The sequence below is a fragment of the Coturnix japonica genome, chromosome 3, assembly GCF_001577835.2.
Source record: "Coturnix japonica isolate 7356 chromosome 3, Coturnix japonica 2.1, whole genome shotgun sequence".
In the NCBI taxonomy this organism is placed as follows: Eukaryota; Metazoa; Chordata; class Aves; order Galliformes; family Phasianidae; genus Coturnix; species Coturnix japonica.
This window is the reverse complement of record NC_029518.1, coordinates 1037069-1059390: the sequence shown is the minus strand read 5'-3', so window position 1 is coordinate 1059390 and position 22322 is coordinate 1037069. Positions and strand designations below refer to the sequence as shown.

At 45.1% G+C, this 22322-nt stretch overlaps 1 protein-coding gene across 2 annotated transcripts in view; it reads left to right on the top strand.

Annotated features, from left to right (window-relative positions):
• MEIS1 (Meis homeobox 1) overlaps positions 1 to 22322 on the top strand; it is a 93687-nt gene that overhangs the window by 22575 nt on the left and 48790 nt on the right. The gene's annotated exons all lie outside the window — the stretch shown is intronic.

Below are 22322 nucleotides of genomic sequence, written 5' to 3'. Positions count from 1 at the left end.
GAGAAACGTATGTACCAAATTTGCAGGACGCTTCATAAAAATAAGCAACAAGAAAGGTTGCTTTATGTTCTGTTTTTATTTGTTGTTTTTTGTTTTTTCCCCATTCAAATGGATTAAAAGATGAAATTTTCTAAAGCAAATGTAATTAACATTGTAGAAACACTTGCTAATATTTGAAGATGCCACCAAAACTTTGCTGTGTGTAAAAAAAGAGATGTTAGCTGGCCCATTTTTCAAAATCCCAACCAGCACTTTTATTTTTCACTCAATTCCAATTGATGTGAATGCAAAAATGTTTTGTTTGAGTGCCAAACCAAGCAGAGTATTAATGCAGCAGGATAGAAGGAGCTTGGTGCCATACAAGTGGGGCATGCTGTGAGTCCTTAGTGCTGTCTTGGAGGGTCCAGAGCTTAAAAAGCTGAAGTTCTGGTTTTGTTTTGTTTTGCTTTTTTTTCTGCTTAAATGCTTCGTACTTTTCCTGAAGAGACCAACTGCAGTGGATTTAGTGCTAATTTAATGCAATTAAAATTTAAAAAGGATCCTTAATCTGAATACAAAAGGGAGCACTTTATTGGAGCTGACTCTGAGCTCGCAATAGGTATATACTTTTAAATCTGGTTTATGATCATGTTTCATTCAAGTGCTGTTAGACAACAAAGGAATTGTGTTTCCACACACAAAAAAGGGTTGAACAGTACTGATTAGCATGGCAAAGTCTGAGTTTAACAAGATTAGTTTTTAAACTAAACCAGTATATTCTAATTCCTTATATGTGCGGACGTAACTTACGTTGCGAATAGCATCTCTTTATAGAATCTTAAGTATTTGAGACACTTTATTGTTTAAAGAAAAGTTGCTGACTTCATCGCAAGCATAGCCTAGTAAAAATGGGGCCTGGAATAGTAAACTGCTGCAGAGCTGAGGCAGAAACTGGTAACCTTCTGACCTCTGACTTTTACTGGAAAATGATATGCAACATAAATCCAAGGGGCCTTTTTTCTTTCAAGTACATGCACGTATATATCCTGGTGGTGCTGTGCACAATGCCATGGCTGAAGTGGTGTCAACGTGTTCATTAGAGCGTCTTACTTTTGGAACGGGCTTTAAATCCCTGTGTTTTTTTTTAAGGGGGAAAGGTTGCTGCAATAGCAAGTGTGGTGGTTGTTCAGAGGGAGTTCTGTGCTTGGGTAGGGCTGCTCTTTTGTTGGCCGGGTATGCACATATTCACGCGTGTACCAAATGTTGGCGTGTTCCTGAGCCATTGCGGCACTTGGGAAATGGAGCTCCTAGGTTCCTTGTGTACTTTTAAAAGCTTTCAGGCTTTGTCTTCACTTAAATGTGGCATTTAATTAATCTCCTGTGCAGCCCTAGCTGGTGCCTTGTTACTGTCATCACCGCCTGCTCCCAGCAAAAGTACCTTTTGGGTAGGATGTCAGTGTGTGTTAGCCATCATGGAAACTGTTATCCAGATTGTGCAGTAAGTTGTGCTGAGGCTGGGTTTACTGCCAGCTCCTGATAAGAGGAATTTGGTGAGGAAGCCTTGTGTTGAAACTTTAGGAAATGGTGAACAAGGGGGAACTAGCTAGATAGAGCTCTCAGGTCCAGTTCTAGAAGGAAGTTGTGGAAAACAGACCCTGCCCAGTAGGTACCTGGTCCCAGGCCTGCCTTCTGGCCACTTCCTCCCTTGGGTAAGGTCCTCTGTCTTTTTTTGAAGCACAGGGATCTGGGAAGGGTAGCAGTGGTCTTCCTCAGCCTGACTTTGCTCTTGGTTTGCTCTCAGCACTCTGGAGCTGAGATTCGGGGGGAATTTGTTCTCATTTGTTGAGGCACATCCCTATGCCCATACATTCACCTTGCGTAAGACAAGCATGAATTCAGCCTTAGAGTGCTGCCCAGTGTGTGAGTTGGGCTCCAGGTGTCCCAAGGACATGAAGCACGTGGACAACAAAGGTCAGGGTCCTCATTGAAGATTTTCTCCCTTGATCCTTAATCCAGACTATATGAAAATCTATTTTGGGGCTTTCTGGAAGGTTTTCTTCTCAGCTTGATGTATCACTGCTTTAAATCCCCACTGAGTGTGTTTTTATGTCCACGTACAAAGTACATGGAACAAAACCTTTGCAAACAGGAGAGGCTTCCTTTCCTGTAAACACTTAAAAGTCTTTTTTAATGCATAAATTTATTTACTTAGTGATAGAAATGAATCCCAGCTGCTCCAAGCTGTTGTGTAAGTCTCTGCTTAGCCACAGAGGAGATGCTTGGTGGTCTCATGCCATCGAGCAGTGGGCTGTACTATTGCATGGCACAGTGACACTGTCTCATATGAAAGGCTGGCGTTGTGTCATTGCAGTGGACAGGTATAGCACAGGAAAGCAGAATAATACTGTAGAAGAGTTTTGAGGGCTGCTTTCCTATTCCTTTGAGTGTATTGGGAAGAGGCTCTTTTCTAGATTTTTTTTGTGCCAGCCTCAGCCTCGGTGCAGAACATTTTTGTAACCTCTCATAGTCATTGCTCTTTGAATTGTGAGCAGCAATATTTCTTTATCAAAACCTGTCAGTGGCTGTAAAATTTTGGGGCCTTTTGCAAGAGTTGGGGCAACCTATGGACAGAAGGCAATCCCATTTTTATTTGGGTGCTCTCTGGGCCACAGGGTGAGAAGAGCAGTGTTGCTCTCCAGAGGCGATTTGTGCACTGCTCACCTTTGCAAGTAAGGGAAAGTAATCAGAGCACCAGGACAGGCCCTGGGAGCACTCAGATGGCCGGTGACTAATGGGGTAGGTGGGCAGCAGCTCTCGGATTGGGTGCCTTAATGAGCACATTTCGCTCTGCGCTTGGGCTGCAGTTCCCCTTCACCTTTGCCCTTTATTGACCGAACCAACACTTCATTTTTCACATACTTCCAATTATGGCTGAGCTTAAGTGTCATCCTGCCTCCTTTATTTCTTGCCCATGGACGGCTTAAGAAGGGGCCGAGGCCGTGCAACATATTTTAATTTGAAAAACTACCGTGGCAATTTGGGCTTAGGGTGTAACCTAAAACTGCTGCCACTTTGCAGTTTCACCGATGAAAACCAAAGTTCTAATACCTCCATAGCGAGGTGGGGATTGTAGTTAGGACACGTGGTTGGATGAGGTGGGTGCAGGTGCTAATGGTAGGAATCTGCATGGGGAGGGATGGAGAGGGGTGGAGGGGGCTGCGCTCTGTTGTTGTGGGTGACTCAAATGATTTGTGTGTGTGCACGTGGCTTTTTCTCAAGAGACGTCATATAGCATGATGCCTGGAGATGTGCTTCGGCTGGATGCTCTCTGTACAGGCTGGAGGAAAGCAAAGCAGAGCTGTATCTGTGCTTCTCAAACTTGAGAACATCGTGCAGCAGTATTTGTTGTTTCAGGGCTGTTTGTGAGTTTGCTTTTGTAACACTTTGCAGGTTCCTGAGCATGATTTTCCAACCAAACCCAAGTTCTCCTGAAAGCAGACCAAGTGACACTCTGGTCCCATCAGGTGTGGGCTTTGGGGACCGACCAGCTGCTGCTGGCCCTAACCTCCTGTGGTGGTGCTGCTGGGTTTGCAGCGCGCTGTTTGCTACCAGCTTTGTCATATGGAGTTTGTGTGAATAATAATGGGCACGTCACCTGTGATGTGTGTTAGTAGTGATTGCTTTGCATTTAGATACAGGGGCAGCGATTGGATAGTTATTTACATCCAAACAGAGGTCCCTAAAATGCAGAAGTATTTATCTCAAAAAATGTATGAAGGATTACCTTCTTTATTATGTAGCCCTCTGGCACAGTAATGGCATGGCATATTTTTACTATAATATGGTAATAAAAGAATATGTAAAAGGCAGACAAAGGTTCTGTCTTTTCACTAAGGTGACCCCTGTTACCAAGTAACTGCTTTACTTATGAGCTTATTAAAAACTCAAAAAATGAGCTTTTCATACTTCACAGGCATTGATGTGAAAATGAGCTGTCCTGTGAGTAGTTTTCTTGATCATTTTTAGAACAATTGATTAGCCAAAGAGCCGCCGTCATTAGTTGACATTGACTGATAGCAATTTGTCACAAGCTCCGAAGGTCAGCCCGGCGGTGGGAGCTCCGGCTTGTCTTTGATTGACCTTTTCTGCTGCCATTATCATGCGATTGGTTGGGCTGGATGTGACCCTCAATTGGAAAAGACAGAGCATTAGTCAGCAGGGGCTGCTCCCTGCGCTTTTTCTGGGGGTTCAGATATTGAAAAGCCCAAATTAAGCGTAATAGGCTTGTTTGAAAGGAGTGGTGTCTGTGTGGGTGTTCTCTCGGAGGCTCCGCAGTCCCATTTGCCTTTCCTGCTTCTCCATCAAGTGGCCAGTGCTTGGTTTTCTTCAGACCAGCACACACACCTGTGCCTCTTTACTTGGTGTGAGACGTGAGATGGAAGAGAAAGAAGAAAGAATCCGCAAACACAGGTTTTGTAATTGCAAGCAGGAAACCTGAACCGTGGCTCTGGGTTGGAGGCTCTTCGTGTAGGTGCACATCCTTCAGCAGCACTGGCATTAATTATTTTTATCTCCTCGGAATCGTGTTTTATTTTTTAACAGTGATTGAGTGGCTGAGGATTATGCTCATAACAACACCATGTCAATTTATCATTCTGCTCTAAAGCCGGAGGGCGTGAAACTGTTTTTTCCTTCCTTCTGTGTGTTTCTCTAGTCTCATCAGCCCGACTCAGCTGTTGGCTGCATTTTGGCGGTGCTGAGCTCTGTGCTGTGGCCAGGCAGAGCTCCACTTCCACGCAGGCCTGTGAGATAGCCCTTGCCTTGACGTGCTGTGTGCCATGCATGGGCTGAGCATCCATTGCTGCTGCCAGGGTGTATTTCACCATTCACACTTACTCCCAATGTCTGTTAGTAGCTGGCAGTTCTCTTTCTGATTTGGCAAAACTAACTGGAGTGCTCAGAGATGCTGTTTGTTTTGCCTAAATCTTGGATAGCAGAATCACAAACCAGTTCTTTTCCTTGTAAAAACCTCCCTCCCTCCCATTTGCCTTTTAGAGGAAACTTCAATATCTCTGCGTAAGCACTGACTTGTTTTTCAGGTCAGCCCCCAGAGATAATAAGCAGCTCACAATCAGGGCAAACGTCTCACTATGATTTTGAGTCTTTGTTTGGGAAAGCTTCAGCCAGGCAGGGAACAAAGCTGGGCGCAGGAGGCTGAAGCCATCCTTGGCAGAGAGAATGGCTTAGGGAACTGCTTACTTTACTCTCCCAAGTGGCTGTAGAAATACAAGCATTCCTGACTTCTCAGCCCACCTGTAATCGAGCAGAAAAAATTAATGTGCTGAAGTCTTTCTTCTTTTTTATCTTTCTGAGGCCAAGCAACATACAATTAGAAATGTCTACTCTATTGGACGTCTGCGTGGCCATGCACAAGTCTTTGCATACCTAGACATGTGTAAGAATATGATCCTGACCCTCAGCTGAACATGCCATTGGCTTGTGCAGGCCCCAGAAGTGCTACTGCATGGTGCAAGTGTATTCCTGAGTGTGAGAACTTGGATATTGAACCTCTGGTGAGATAGCAGGGAGAAGCCACATTGCCAGCTCTCTTCCTGAGCTGCTTCCTATTGTCTTGTTTTCCTTCTTGGGTGGGACAGGGTTAGAGTTTGGTTTCAAACATAGGTTTTAGGTTCCCAAGATACCCCTTTCTTAGCAGTGCTTGACTTTGAAGGTCACTTGGATATGATCTTTTTTTTTTCCCTATGCATCCTGGGTGCACTCCTGTAGGTTGCAGTGTCTCGTTGGAGCCAATAAGCTTCCCATTTAGACCATAGTCTTTCCATATTTAGGGCACTGCCCTGATTCCCATTGGCCTCTCCAGGTCTTGCTGGCATCAGCTGAGTCTTTGGCCATCGGATGCAGGCAGAGAGCAACCTTCTGTTGTGCGTCATTGGCATCCTTACATCAGAGGTTAAAAAAGCCAAGTCATGTTCCTGAGATGGCCTCCGCTTTTGAGAAACAATTTATTGCAGTGACTCCAAACCTGTAAACAGGCATTGTTTCTGGATTAGTGATGCAACAGGGTGCGGCATTTGGCTGCTTGCTGTAAAACGTCTTCGTACCTTTCTCGTAAAGTGCTGCGAGAGAGGGAAAAAAAAGATGACTAAGGTTGGAAGAGAAGCCTTTAAACTGATGAATCGTGGGTGAAGCCAGAGCTTGTCCTGCAGTGCAATTGCTGCTGCAACAGCCTGACATGAGATTCATCTGCTTGGAGCCATCAGCTCCGGATTTTATATGAGAATATATTTTATTAAAACATGTATTTCAGGAAATAAGATAAGCACTGGATTTTTTTTTACCTGACTCACTTTTGGATGGGTCTCACTAATGCTGGTGTGCCTCTGTTGGTAAGAACTAGAAAGTCGCTGCAGTTTGTGTTTCCTTGCCCTTCCTACCCTGGTGGTGGGAAAGCTTTGACAATATTCATTCACATTTGACAGGCAATTGCTTCTGTAAATGAATACACTCCAATCATAATTGTTGCAACAGGATTGTTTGATTACCTGGCAGTAGCCTCTTTCCCTGTGATAGCTTTTGGATCACCTGTTTGCTGAGAGCATTTGACAGTCCTCATGTTTATTACCCAATTGAATGTCAGTAGCAATTGCAGCTAAAGATAAACGAAAATGCAAGTACTTGTTGACCTTGACTTTTTTCCACAAGATATTGGACTTGATGGCTCTATTGCTGTTGAACTGATAAGAGTTATAAACAGTAGTTTAAGGAAAATGTTTTATTCCCAGAGGAAAATACCACGCTGCTGTGGGAAATGGCATATGGCTCCGCGCTCTCTGCCAAATCTACTCGGTTCACCTTTGTTTAGGCTGTGGGAAAAAAAAATACAGTTCCCCCCTTTTACGACTTTAACATCTCAGTAAACACGAATTCCTGCGCTCTTCGTAAAGTTTTGTTGGCAGGCGGCTCCGACAACATCATGCAAGTGCGAACCCTCTCTGTTTTACGATGTGCTATAAGGAGGATTCTCAATTCTTCCTCATTTTAGGGATGATTTGATAATTACAGGGAGGGAGCAGAGCGTTCTTCTAGCCTTCCGTGGGAAACTCAGTGTGTCCATAGCTGGGAACAGTCCCATGCAGATTGCTGTCTGGATGTGGGCAGGAGGCGTCCAGCTCCAGCTGGGACAGTTGGGAGCAGCCCCAGCCCCACAGGTCTCACCAGCCTAACACCCCTCCGTGATGCTATTTTTTTCTACTTCATTTCTAACCCTGCTCCAGCGTGGAGCCTGAAACGAAGCCTTCAGCAGGAGCAGGCAATGGGCCCTGAGCTCTTTGGGGATGAAAGTCGTTGGATAAACATATCGCAGAGAGAGCACAAAAGCCCGTGGAATTATGTTGTTTAAAACATAAGTCCTTTTGTATCAGAAACTGCTTTGATAAACTCCATACAGTGTCGCAGGAGCTTGTTAGAGTGCAGAAACACAGGATTAAGCAGGGCTGTAACAGTTAGCAGAGTCAGAGTAGTAATCTTATTGCATTGCATTTTTTTTTCCTTTTTGTAAGATTAAGCTGGCATTACATTATATGTTTGTGGGCGAGGGGGCATTCTTTATGGGATTAATTAATAGGATCAACGCTGCAAGATGCTGACATCATTTTTTCTAAGCACATCGTTGCACATGGGCTTCTTTTTCTCAGTGCCAAATGAGAGCACTGAAAACCTCCCATGGAATTTGCAGGCTGATTTTTTGAGGTTGCTCTTTGCCCAAGAATGGCGTGGAGTGGTTGGAAAGAACAACTATCATACAAGCGAGTAAAAATGTAGCAGAGGTGGCCTTTTTGGTTACTATGTAGTCCATTGTTCATTTTTTGTGTGGCTAATGCTCTGCCATGGGGGGGGGAGATGACTCTGGTAGCTTTATTTGTCCCAGGGACCACCCTTTGTGGAGCAGCATGGGAGGACCAGCTAGGAGACACCGGTTATGAAGACACCGGTTATGTCTTCAGGGAGAGCTGCAGGTGATGGATGTAGCCTGGCTGGTTCTGAACTCTTTGCCCAGCTCTCGAAGAGCAATTAGTGTCACATGGATGAAGGCTAAAAATATTCCAGAGTTGGTAGTGTCCCGATGGAGCTGGGACGGAGGTATGACTTAGCTCTGCCTCAGCAGCAGGTGGAGGTCATAGACCCAGGCTTGTTGGGGTGGAGAAGCTTCTGTTGCTGCCCTTGCCTTGCTGAGAGCTCTGAGTGCAGAGAAAGGCCAGCACCACGCTCCTGCCTGCTGTCCTGGGCTGTAGCCCACATCCGTCTGCGTTGACAGCCTTCATTAAGGGAAAGGATTAACGCGGTCAATATTAGCTGAAGTGCTTCAAGGAAAGTGTCGTGGTTTAAAACTTTGTGTAAGCTCCTTTTAGAGCACTGTAAAAGTAGGATTGCAGCATTACATCCATGCCGTACTCCTCCTCCCATCCCTAATCAGTAAAGCACCTCTCTCTGGCTCCCTCCCACTCCCTGCCTATGGCACTGAGTGTGCCCCAGGGGAGGGTTTTGGTGCAGCGTTCTGCCCATCTCCTTTTTTTCTGTGTTTGTCTGGAATAACCTGTACAAATTCCACGTGGGACCAGCTGTGTAAAAATCAGAATCATAATGACATGATTTCATCGTAACTATCAGACAGAGCTGGTCTCGTGCTATGTTGCTGTAAGAGGCTGTAGGTAAATTAGGGGATTGTTTTGTTGGTCGGTAAGCAGCTCGAGCCACAAAGTTCTTGAATGTCGGTTTATAAATATTTATAGTTTGTATATGTTTGTTCATGTATGTGCTTGAGTGTGACTTCCTCCACTATTATATGTCTTTATTCTGTGAACCTGGCGAGGAAGGTGGTAAAATAACCTGCCTTGTGAAGTGCAGTGGCTTTTGGAAGACTTTTCATATTTCCTTTGGAAAAAGTGTCATGCTAAGTTTCTTGGCATTACAGTTACAAGATACCAAGTTAGTGAATGGTGTTGGTGTTAGTGTCTGCCCATGGATTTCATCTGTCAGAAAACCCCTGAGGTGGCTAAAACGTGCCAGGCTGAACAGCTGAGAGGGGAGTGTTACAGGCAATGTAGCCACATCGACAGGAGATGCAAAGTGGGTGACTTGGTTGAATTTACTTTCAAGAAAGCAAACTACACTGATGGAATGCAGGCTGGAGCAGGAAGAGCACGTTGCTCCTAACAGGGTTGTACATCCCTTCAGTAAGATCCATTATACCCTATCACTGAAAAGCATAGAAGGCACAGATAGGCAACTTTTCAGCACAGCTTTCCGTATATAATGCTTTAATATAAATTAGAATAGCCTCATACAAATTAATAGAAATTCTGTATGTTACTAATACATTAATTCTATTTACTGTTGTGGTTGGTGTGGGTGAAATGGCAGTGCTCAGCTTAAAAGCGCCTCACCAGCTGATAAATGTAAACTTGCTATTACCCATATTAACATTCAGTTAAAACGAATAATCAATTTACTTGACCACTGGAGATTGGCCAGGGACAGAGCTGAAGCTGTATTAGGTGTATCGTGCAGCTCTGAAATGCATCGTATGGCCTTGCAAAAGCACGGTGCTAATTTTAGCTTGCAAAGAGGATGAAGATAAACTGCCTGCTGCTAGTTTGCCATATGCCATCCTGGTGATAGTATGCAAGTACAGAATATTCTGTGGGGAGGCTTATTGTTTCAGAGGAAGAAAACTGGAAGACAGCTGAGCAAATTTCTGCTCCATAAACGTATAGGAAATAATGAAATAAAGCAAACCTCAGGTGCTGGTAGATGAGATCTCTGAAATCTGTTTTGGTTTTACTGGCTTTCATGGGAGTCAACAATTTGCTTTAGTATATACTTGATCCAATTTTCTCCATTTCTCGCATGTAAATCTTAAAATCAATCTAAATAAAAATTGATCTTCACTCCAGTAGGCAAAAATATAGTCCGAGTTGCTCCTAACTAGTTAAAAGGCTCCCATCCTTCAGGTTTAGTGCGAGGATACAACCTCAGCCAAGTGGCTGTGTTTGGTGAAAGCCACCAACCTGCTCTGGCTGTGGTGTGGGTGTTGCCTGGCCCCACAGCTTTGGGGCTTGGGAGGTTTGAAGGCCAGGGGGAAGCTTTGCATTAGCAAGCGGTGAAAAGCTTGACCTGAGGCTGACCCGAGGCAAAGAAACCCCCCGCCGGAGAGTCCCGTTTTGACATGGATACCTGTGGGGTGCGGGGAGGAGATAAAGCGCGGGGAGGCAGATAACGTAATCCCATTGACCTGGGAACTTTTCAGATATTACAAGCGAGCGAATGGCAGGAATAATAAAAGAGCAGCAATATTTGCCTGCCCCCCATATCTGTGTAATGTCATTTCTAAAGGGCTGTAGTAGATAATAGCAAATGTGCTTTCAAGTATCAGATCAATCTCCTGAAGTGATGGGGAAGGCTTGATGCTGGGATCTGGCTGGTGCACATGCTTGAGAGTGTAATACAATCCTTGGTGCAGTAGGGAGAATTGTATAAATGGACAAAGATCCACTGATTGCATCTTGTGCTAAAGTGTTAAGTAAAAGATCTGGCTATAAGAGATGGCGGCCTGACTATTGTCTGCTCTTCCGACTTGTTTTTATAGGGGTTTTCACAGGAACAAATACAATTACCAAAATAAAAGCGGGCAGTGTGGCTGCTCCTATCGCGGTAGGACACATGCTCTTGAGGCAGCATGGGCAGGAAGCATGTCAGGTTTGTCCCCCACCATTTCCATTGCATCTTTATCTCCCCAGCTCATTGTTTGCCACTGAGTGCTTGGAATTCCAGTTTCCAAGTAAAAGCTTCCTGTTTCTTGCATTTAAATTTAGTTTGGTAAGACATAAATTCAGCTGGCTATTTATCAAGGAGGGCATTATATATATATATATATATATATATATATATATTTTTTTTTTTTTTTTGGTAAGTAAGAGAAAATAGGAAGAAGACATTAATCCTGATGTGATGATAAGAAGTAGAGTTCTACATATTCCCAGTGGCAGGAAGCACGAGCTTGTATCCTCATGATAAGGTAATAGATGGGTGCTAAATTCAGCCTTTTCACCCTGAGTAATTTTAGAAGGGGCCCTGTCATCCAGATCTTATTTCTTATTTAAAAGAAGATGTGGACATATCCTGCCCTCCTTATCCAGCATTTCCTTGAGAGCTTCGCTGATGGCAAGTTTTCTATACCGTATTCAAAGCTAGTGGTCTGCAGGATCCTTTAGTCATCCCAATCCCAGATTTCCCTTTGGAGGGTTCTTATTTTTCTTCATGTCCTGGGGAGGCACACCACCACAGGTTTGCTAAACATCACTGCCTGACTGAAATGCCTCAAGCAAGGAGGGGTGCATCTGTACTCAGGATCCTTGTTTCTTTGGGAAGGAACTTCTTGCTCTGCACAGGGTGAAGTTTTTGTGCTGATGAAGAGCAGGGGATGGTTTTGGGTGCTGGGTTTGCACGTGGCACTGTCTTCTCTGCAGTTCCTCTGTGCTCTGGCATTGCCAACCCATGCAACTCTTGTCTTTGCTGGTCAATACTGCATGTATGAATTGGGCAAGAATGTTGACACACGTAAGATACAGATGTGTAAATATAGATATCTATTTATCCTTACTCCTGGGAAGCAGTGTTTGTGTCTCCATGCCTAGCTCTCAGGAAGCCAGGTTTCCTGCTTTCTTTGCCATCCAGATACTGTTGTTCCATGTGTGGGTTTTGATGGGAGGTTTTTTTGGTGGGATCTGGGGACTTGAATGTAAAGCCTAGGCTTGAGGAACGTGGTTAGCAGTGGATCTCTCAGCTTTCAACTAAACAGCGTGGAGGCCTTTCATGAGATGAAAGACTCTGGGAATGAAACCTTGAAATGAAATGAGTTCATGTGGGAGGAATAGCAGCATGCAGACCACCGGGTCATGGCTTTGTTGTACTGGTGGATGCGGAGTCCTTTGTCCACCGGGCACAGCAGCTGGTAGCACTGCTCTCCACCTCCCTCCCTCGGATGCTTTTAAATGTAAAACTAGAGTTAAACCCATTTCCACCCCAAACTAACCAGATTCACCTTCAGTCCATTTAGGCACCCCAGCACGCATTCCAAAAGGCTCATTTATCCATTTTGTTTTGTGGTTGTATTTGTAGCAGTGCTCACTAGCAGATGAGGTTGGTTTTCTTCTGGATTTGTTTTTGTGTTGTTCTTATAATTTCTATGGGGAATGTGTTGAACTCATATTTTCATATCAAAGATGAGCATGTTCCCTTCAGATTCTATTTCCCCATCTATCTCCAGATTGCAAGCAGTGCCTCTGACCTGCTCGAGAAACACGGAGTTCAGGTCTCTGTATCCTTGCAAAGCTCCAAGTGCAGAGCCTGTGGCTGGAGCCAGCTCTGGAGTCTGGGGCAGAGGGAGGGCAGGGGACTGGCAGCTGCAGCACAGGCACTGTCAGCACTTTGTCACTGCCTTTATCTGGCATCTGGAGGGAAGGCTCTCAAGGGAAAGCCCCATGATGGAGCCGAGTGAGCTGCTTCCAGGGATGTGCCAGCAGGGAATTCTGCTCGCCATCCATGAGTTGTAACTTGTACAGATCACCGCAGAGTGTCGGAAAGCTGGACTCTGGGCCTTCAGCCTCCTTACCTACATGCTGCTCCCCTTCTGCGCCATGGGTTGGAGAAACCTGTGTTGTCTTTGAGCAAACTGAAACCACACCACTGTGCCAAACCTCTCCCTGTGTGCTCGTATGTGACCTCAGCTTTGCAGAAAACCTCTGAGAGATGAGCAGGAAGGAAAGCTGCCACGTGACTGCATGGGCAAGACCCACTCCTGGGGTGTTTTTCCTTGTTCAGCTCGTTGCTTAGATCATTTCCGTTGTAAATACAATTGTTGTGTCAAAGTCATTTCCATAGCAGTTAAATGATGTGGAGGTAAGAATACTTTTCAGCTGAGCTTTGAACTTCATCCTGCGGTTATAGCTGAAAACCTCTATGTTCCCTTCTCATTTGCTTAAACCACGAGCTGCAGGTGAAGCTGGTTGGGCAGCTCAAATAAATTGCAGAACTCAAAGTTGCTTTGCATAGAAAATGGCAGTGTGATTAGCAGCGGCTCAGAGGCTGGCTGGCGTTGCTGGTGACAGTTCAGATAACTGGCAGATATTTGTGAAAGTGTTTTCCTGTCTCTAGACAACCTCCACTTCAGGCACCGGTGGCTGTTTCTCTAGCAGTGCAATGGAGCAGAGTGCAAGTGTGTGGCTGTAGACTAACTTCTGCGCCTACAAAACCTCAGTGACCCAATTTGAGACTGGCCCTCGCCTGCAGGTTGGAAGTGGCCAGCTCTGAGTTGTGCGGTTGAAGCAAGTGGTCCACAAAGAAACTGGAAAGTTGTGTTTCCTTTCTGCTCAGCTTGCAGCGAGTTTGTTACAGAGGCCCCTTTTCATAGCGGCGGTAACTGGAAATAAGTATTCGCTAAGATTTATTTGACTGTCACAAGGTAATTTGGATGCCAGTTTGCAAGTATTTTCTTTCTTTTTTTTTTGTCTGTGTCTGAGTGTCTGTGTACCTGTATTACAAAACCAGCCTGGTCTTCATCAGATTACTCTTCTGCAGTTTTGCTTACCTCTATCAATCACAACGCAGCTTGAAAGGGCCACTCTAATTCATGTTTTTCAGGGATGTTATTCAGACCTCAGAACTGATACTTCCTTAGGCAGGGCCAGAAAGCCCTTTCTGTGGTTACAGTCTGCTTTTCCTTAGCAATTAAGTGTCGGGTGGCATAAGAGTATCGACTGAGTGTAATAGCCACTTTAGCCACCTCCGCAGTGGGGAGGAAGCGTGCAGGGCATTTGCAGAGCAATGTGGGGTGGCCTCAACTGACCAGAGGCACAGAATAGTGAAACCCATGTATGGAAAAGTCTTTCTGCTTACCTCAGAGCAGCTTCACTTTGCTGCCTTACAGCTCGGTGCTGGAAGGTGAGGACTGTGTTTTTTGTTCCTGTGGCTGAAGCTGAATGTTCCCATTTTTGATCTGTATTTTCCCCTCTCTTCTGAGTTTGAGGATATTTGTATATTAACCGCAGATACACAGGCTGAGCACTCCAATCAAAAGCAACAGATCTTAGCACCTTCCAAGTGCATCGTAATGAAGGCAAAGTCTGAGCACGCGTTGCTATGAGCACAAAGCAGCCAAGCTTTTGCCTGGCCTTTGAGATGCATACCCAGAGCTCGATGGAGGATGAGGTTTTCCTTATCCTAATAAATAGATTTTGTCTGGGGAGATGAGAGGCAGAAGGAGAGATCATATTTGCCCAGTGCTAAATAAAAGTCTACTTATGCCTAATACATTGGCAGAATTATTCTGAAGCAATTCATCTGTGAGAAAATGGGGTCCTTGTGTCACTGCCAAGGTCAGTGAGACCTATGGTGATCTGCAGAATAAGTTCGGGTCATCCAAGTTAAATCTGCCTAGGGGCCTACTTAGCTCAGGCATCACATTTTTTCCAAGATTAATAAAAGTAAACATCTATAGATGAAGGCAAAGCTAAGGGTGTCGTAAGCACTCTCCTTTCATCCAAGGGCTCCTGTTTTTCCTTTCTCCTTTCCAGGTTGCTCCTTCCTTCTTTTCCATTCTTCTCTCTTCCCAGCAGTATGCTTGGAAAGTCAGTCTTTTCCTTCACATCACAGCCAGTGCCTGTAAACCTTCCTAGCTTATTCCACATGGACAGGATGGATACAGGGAAGGTGTTGGTGTCGGAATGGGAGCAGCACCTACATGGTGTGTCCTCATACAGAATTTGCTCTCATGAAGCCTTTTGATTTGCTTTTTGGGGGATGTTTAAGCTGCGTTCTGGTTTGGTTTTTCAGGCACTGTGTGACTTTCTGCTATGGTTTGTCTTTGTTTTGAGCTTTGTGTGAGGTTCTGGTTGAATGCTGGCTCAGAAGTGGATTCAAAAGAGGAATCACATGGAGATGGCCAGTTTGCCTCCCTCCCTTCCTCCATCCCCCTCACAACTGATTCCTGCTGGTGATGCCATTAGATGTAGTTTGTAGCATTGTAGCATTGATCTGACTTATCTTTCCCATTCACTGCATGTTTGGGGCCCTCTAAGACGTTTATTGCTTTTTGTTTAGCTTTTGGAATAAACAAGCCAATAAAAACACCCCTCAAACCACTCTAAACTATATTGCTTTCTTGCACTGCAAGACAAGCAGCAAAACACCAGAAGCTGTGATAGTCATAGGAAACAGGGTGGATAGCAAGAGGACTAGGGGGAATGGTTTTAAAACAGGGGAAGTTTAAATTAGATATTAGGAGGAAGTTTTTCACGCAGAGGGTGGTAACACACTGGAACAGGTTGCCCAAGGAGGCTGTGGATGCCCCATCCCTGCAGGCATTCAAGGCAAGGCTGGATGTGGCTCTGGGCAGCCTGGTCTGCTGGTTGGTGACACTGCACATAGCAGGGGGGTTGGAACTGGATGATCTTTGAGGTCCTTTTCAACCCAGGCCATTCTGTGATTCTCTATGAAGCCAGAACATGCATCATGAACAGGTTGAGCTGGAGCCATAGAAGATGAGCTAACTCAGAAGGACTGAGCTGCCTGGTGGAGATGCCCAATCCTGGGTCACAACAAGAAGGTGGCTTAGCTGAGTATAGTTGAAAGTTCCCCTCTCTTGCTGTTCCACCAGGAGGTCCTACAGCCTTGCAGGGTGGCCAGGCCTCTCACTGGGGCTGGTTCATGCCTCCTCCCTGGACGCGCTGAGATTTTATCCCATCTGACCCAAATGGGGGGTTTCTAACCCCACTTGGTGTAGCTGAGTCCAGGCAAGGTACAGGCTTGCTGCCCGCAGCTGTTGTGTGGAGCAGGGTTGGCTGCAGGCTGCAGCCCTAGTAGTGCCTAGCTCCAGGTTTGTTTTTCCCATTGTAGCCCCTTTTTCAGCACCACATCATCAGGGTAGATTTGCCTTTTGTGTCGGAGAGGGACAGTCAAGTGGAAGAAAATTTGGTGTGAGCTTTGCCTCTGTCAAATCTACTTATCTCCCTTTGGCTTCTGCACCTCCTTCCAGAGGAGCAGCCGCTGCTATTGTCACGGGCCCTCCAGAGCAGGCAGCCTTTGCTGGAAGAACAAAAGAGTGGATTTAGAGCACCAGGCAGCAAGGAGCATAAGAAAAATGCTACTAATTCTGTCTACACTCTCCCCATCAAGGGTTTGTTATGGAGCCAGCTGCTTATTTTGTAATTAAGGTGTTTTCCTGAACTAGTTATGTGTGTGCTATAACAAAGGGTTTTGTCTTTGGAGATTAAAGGAGGCTCCTGAGCATATTAGGCAGTGCTGGCACTGGGTGGAGGGAGTCCCAAAGCCATCCACTAAGCCAAGATTGCAAGTGTTACTAATGCTAATGATAACCACATGGTTATTTGACTCATCAGACTTCAGTACACCTGTGGAAGAGGATCTTCCAGGTGCGTGGGGCCAACCCTCATCTCTGCCCTCCTTTCCATCACTGTGAGATATGGGCTCCTGCACTGGGAACCAGCAGACTCTCAGAAGGAAGTTTGGATTAACCTTGCAAAACAAATCAAAATGATCTTCCTCTTGTTTTAGATATAAAGGAATAATTTGTGGCTTAAGTTCAGAGCCAGGTGTCTTCTCACTAATTGCCCAATTAAGATGTTTCAGTGGGTGGAATTTGTTTGAGCAATTGGCTGCTGCAAATGGATCTTTATGATGTTGTGTGAGCTGATGGATGCTTTTTGGAAGCACCAGCAATGGTAGTTGAGATGTTACTGTCAAAAGACAAAAGGGAAAATAGCAGGGGTGTTTGTTCTCATTTCTCTTATTTCTGCCCTCAATGGACACAAAGTGACCACTGTATTTCAGGGAGTGAATGGTGCTGCCATAGGATGCAAAGGGAATCTTAATGTTAGTTTTTTTTTAATCATGCTTAGTTTTTATTGTCAGATATTCCTGATGGAACAGAGGCAGGGGAAATAGAATGTATTGGTTCTACTGCTATTTCAAATTGTGGGTGACAGAAGCAGAAGAAAATACACTGCATACAAACAGGAACGTTTTCACATGAAACAGAACACATGGGAACTTCCAATTGGAAATGTCTCATGTGGGCTTGATAGATCATGGATGTCAAGTTGCCCGTTCCACATCTAAGCTGCTTTTCTCCTGTCGATTATGATCATACGACTCCTGTGACATATGGGATCCAGTCCTGCAAAAGAAAATTTGGGGCAACAGCATCTGAGCTACAGTTCCTGCAGGGCACACTGTAACCTGTGCTGGCCTTGGCTTGCCTGGAATTGGCCTAAAAGAAAATGCTTTAGATTGGCTCAACAAACATAAGCGTTTGGGGTCATTTCAGCCATCAATGAAATGTTTTTTTTTTTGTTTGTTTGTTTGTTTGTTTGTTTGTTTGTTTCCCAATAGAAAAATCTAATTTTCAGTGGTTTGGATAACGTCAAAGGTTTGGCACATACTTCCTGTTGTAAAGCATGAAATCTATAGCATCATCTCTAGAGCAGGCATGAAGGCAGGGCCCAGGGCAATTTAAGTCTGTTTAGGGTTTAGGTAACCTATTTATGTGAATAGGTTTAGGGAAGGAAACCTATTTACATGCTCAGCTATAATGAACTGTTTCCACAGATAAAACGTCCCTCAGTTTATACTTAGTATTTGTCTGATCTTTGCATTTGAGCTTCTTTTAGCTGCTTGTGCTCAGTCCTATGAGCTGGAGGAACACCCATGTTGAGCCAGTTGTTCAGGAGCTGTAGAGATTGGCAGAAACTGACCTTGTGACCATTTGGGGTATAAGTTGGGCATATTTCCCCCATGGCAGAGCAGCCTTGTGCTCCTGATGCTTTTTGTGTTCCTGCTTCGTAAGTGAGTGAGCCCAGGTGAAACCAGCTGTGAATTCACCTGCATGGAAGCTGTGCATGGTGACTTCATGGAGAGAACACAGCTGGTGAGAACCCTGACTGGGAAGCCCAGCTCTCCAGCTGAGGTCGGAGGGAATGTGTTTCAAAAAAGACCTGTATTTAAACAGAGTAGAGAGTGGCTGAAAAGCAGCTTTTCCCAAGGCATGGCTGGGACTCCATAGTAGCTTTAAGGTAAAAACAAACAGAAAAAACCCAACAAACTATTTAAGCTTTCTCTCTGTTGGAGCAGGATGTTTCTTTCTGCTTAACCAGATACTTTTCTACTTCTGTAGGTTATTTGCTTCCAATTGCTCAAAGTAAACTTCTGTAGCTGGCAGCAGAAAGTTGTTTGCTTCCCATGGAATTAACTGCTTTCTCTTTAATATTTCATACGGAGCGTAGATGTGCGGCTCCAGAAATATCTTGCTCATAATAGTGGAGTTTTGTGAACCTTATTAAGAAGTGCTGCATTGTGCAGAAGAAGAGGTTTCCTTAGTTTTAGCTGTAAAAAGCTGCTGAACAAATGAAAATGAGTAAAATCTGTGTTGTTTTTTTTTTTAACCTCTCCCCCTTCTCCCCAACCTCCCCAATTCATCAATGCTGTTCTTACCCTTTGTGTAGACAGCTAATTTGCTCATTGTTTGCCTGAAGGGAATTCAAGTCAAAAAGGAGGATTGAGTTACTAGAAGAAGGTGCTCCTGTCTCTAGAGAACAAAGTACAATGATTCCATGAAAAAAAAACCTTGAAAATTTGTCAAATGGCAGAATGTAATTTATTCTGGTCCAGGTTACTCCATCTATGAATATTTGTGTAGGATATTTTTGCAACTGTTTCTTTTAGTATCTTGTAAATATGGATACTACCTGTGACTGACAACCTCCTTCTGCTCATGTCATGGGCTGAACGCTTGCATGAAACATGGAGTGCATCTCCTTAAGAGATGCGTGCAAACTAAAGCACAATAGTATTCCTTGCTAGCGCTCATTTTCAATCTTGTTGCTCCTCATTAACTTTTTATTGAGTATATTTGAGAAGGCTTTTTCCTAAAGGGATAAGGAAAAATAAACCTGTCCCTTGTCAGCCCCACGTTTCATATTTGCAAGCAGACCTCCATCGTTGTAAATCCTTTCTGGGACTGCTCTACAGCTTGCTAAGTGTGCCAAGCTGATTGCACACTCACCACCCCCCAAAAAAACAGAAAAACAACAACTCCAAAAACCTTTATGTTCTTCTTTGATTGCCCAACTCCACTTGGTGGTGGTGTGAAATGTCAGTTCTTGTTCTAAGTCCATGAGCAGCAGGTTGTGGCATGTTCCTTCCACTCTTGCCCTCGCTTTACTTCAAAAACCATGTTGCATCCCTGGGTCTGCTTTCTGAGAGTTGGTAGTTTGTACCTTGCAGGAAAGTTGCACTTCACAAGTAGGGCTGTTCTTGCTTGGTGGAGAGTCGGTGTAGTGGATGTGTGGGTACACAACAAACTGGAGATATATATTTGTAAAGGTGTAGAGATTATAATAGTTACTCCAGGTTATCATACAGTGTTGAAGAAAGGTTGCAGAAAGTCGTTTTGCCACTTAGAACTCTGTATTAGATTACATTGCTCCTCAAAGTTCTTAATGAATCCTGCTTTCCAGCAACTGAGAAGGTTACTAAAGCAATTTAGATTTTGAAGGGGTTAAATAATAAAGGAATGGAGCTGTGGTTGGCCAGTGAATGTTTCAATATTTGGCTTAAGCAATATAGGATTTCTCCTGCTTGCCAAATATCTAAGTGCTTTTCAAAGAAAAATTTAGTATTTTTTTTTTTCTTTTAAATCACTCTACAAAAAAGCCCATGAAGAAAAAAAAATACCATTGAGGTGGTGTGTTGCAGTGCTTCAGTGCTGTGAAACATCCAATTCTAGTGCAGAAGTCAGTAGTTTTAGTTAGACTTCCACTAGAGTATGGTCTATAAAACTTAGTACAGACACTTCTTATACAATGGATATTTAGGTTGTATTTGCTTATTGAATATGAAAGTATGTGCAAACCTTCAAGCTGAGTCTTTCAGATGGATCTTGCATCTTCAGTGCTCACCACAGAGATGTGGGGTGCAGGCTTTGTAAGAATGGCATGCGTTTCTGTGGTATATTTGTACTGCAGACACAGGTTGATCACAGGACAGGGCTGCAGGCAGTGAGAAACAACCTGCTACATCTGGTGAAAATGCTTGTTGTGGAAAAGCAGTGTTCTGCTCTTCACCACTGAGACATAGGAATGGTGTTTTTGGTCTGAAGAGATACATGGGAAGGCATTAGTTCCTGATCAAATGTGTGCTGGGATGTAGGATAGACAAGGACCAGGCCAGGCTATGGGCAATGCCGTGTGAGCACTGTATTGTGCTGCATGGCCACTTCATTTGGACGCAGCTGTCTGTTCCTGACATGCCCAAGCTCTTGAAGCCTGGGGACCATTTTTGGCTTGGTGCAGGTGAGTGGTTTCCCTGGAATCCAGGAGACCACCCTATCATATGGTCCAGTTCACTTGCAATTCACCTGCAAGTGCTTGGAGGCCGAGTTTTGAAGACACCTGACTTTCTAGCCTTTGTGAGTCAGGATTGTGACCTGGCTATGCCATTCTCCCCATCCTCCCACCACTGCAGGCCGTGATGTTGAACTGTGTTTCAGTATGAAGCCCAGGGAGAAGTTTTCCAGTCACTGCCTGATTTCTGCAGCAGTGGCCGTGTATAAGCATAAGCACTGCTCTCTAGAAGTACCTATTTTGCCAACAAAGGTTTCCAGCAGATCACCTGCAACAAAGAGAGTGTGAATGGCTCGGGGAGAGGCTCTAACTTAGCTGCCCTCTAGTTCTGCCTCCAGATTTTGGAGAGCAGGAGGGGAAGTCGCAGTAGGCGGCTGCGCAAGGAGGAGGCCCCGCTGGCATGGCCAGCCTGGCCCATTCAGTGGCCTGAATGTGATAAATGCCGCTTTATCCCTTCTTGAAAGGAACAAGATAGCACAGCCTAAATGCCTGGGTGTGCTTAAATAGACAGCGTGTTTGAAATCCGAGCTGCCTGGCGGGCCAGGAGCTGCCACAGGTCACCTGCTGCGCTCCATGGGGATGGGCCCGGGTCCCGCACCAAATCGTCCATGGACGAACTGGAGGACAAATTCCTCTCTTTGTCAGTTGGCCCCTTCTGCTGGAGCGTGGCCTATAAAGTTTAGTAAAAACAATTCTTAAATATTATTTGGAAGGACAAATGACCACGCTGAAAGGTCTGACAGTTTGACGTATAGCGCGTGGTTGTGGGATGTGCAGAGCCAAGGCCCTCCTCAGCTTGTTCTATGGTGTCCTGCTGCCATGCTGAGTGGCTGTGCTCCCAGCAAGCCAACAGGCATCGAGTTGGCCTCACCAGCCCCAAATCCTTTCAGGCTCATTTGTGAGAGAGATGAAACACAGCCAGCACGTCAGCTGGGTGCGTGGAGCTGGGCGATGGGGTGCTGTCTATTAACACGCCGTTTCCAGCCATCGTGTTAAGGCAGATTACTGCCATCTCACTGACAGTGCCTAAGGAAGGGGTGACAGGGAGCACTTCGCAGACAAAGGAGCTGGGAGGATCGAGCCCATCCGTGCCCTGATGGCTGTGGCCAGGCCTGGCTCGCCGCGTTACAGTGTGCATATGTGCAGCGCAGACATGAGCAGTGAGCCTGCTCTGCCCCCAATAGCCACGGGCCATTTTGAAGAGCCTCTGGCCCCTCAGTCACTGGCCTACTAGTTAATTGCCACACGGACTTCATGACACATGGGCAGATAATATGACATTTTCGGTTTCTGTCACTAGCAAACGCTACGGCGTTGCTTGCACTAGTTGCTAAGAAGCTGTCAGAAACCATTAGCAGCTGGCTAAAGTTGCCCTATGGCATTTCCTCATGGCATCAGCAAAACAAGCATAAATCACCCAGCGGAGCCTCCCGCTATACTAATGAGGCTGTAAGCTTGTTTATGGACTAGCATCATTTCTATGATTATTTCCACCTTTTCAGTTTGCCTTCATTTGGCGGCAGGAGAAGTCAACTTCAGGAACGAAGTCACTGCTGACATTTTACAAACGCGGTCCGTAGCTGCTACCGTGTGGCTGGTCAGCACTCCTCAAGTTTGTTCAGCCTGCTTTAAAAAGAGGAAATGGGGGGTGAGACTGGGGGGGAGGCAGCATCTCTGGGGACCTCGTGGAGGTGAGCGTGTCGAGTTGCAAAAGGAGATGGAAATGCTAAAATCCACAATCGACCCTTTAGACTTCTCTCGGCGGTTCGGTCTTTACGGGATCAATTTTCAATCTGGGGGGAAAAAAAAGAAGTGGAAGAGGTTAAACAATTTATAAAAGTCTAGAGA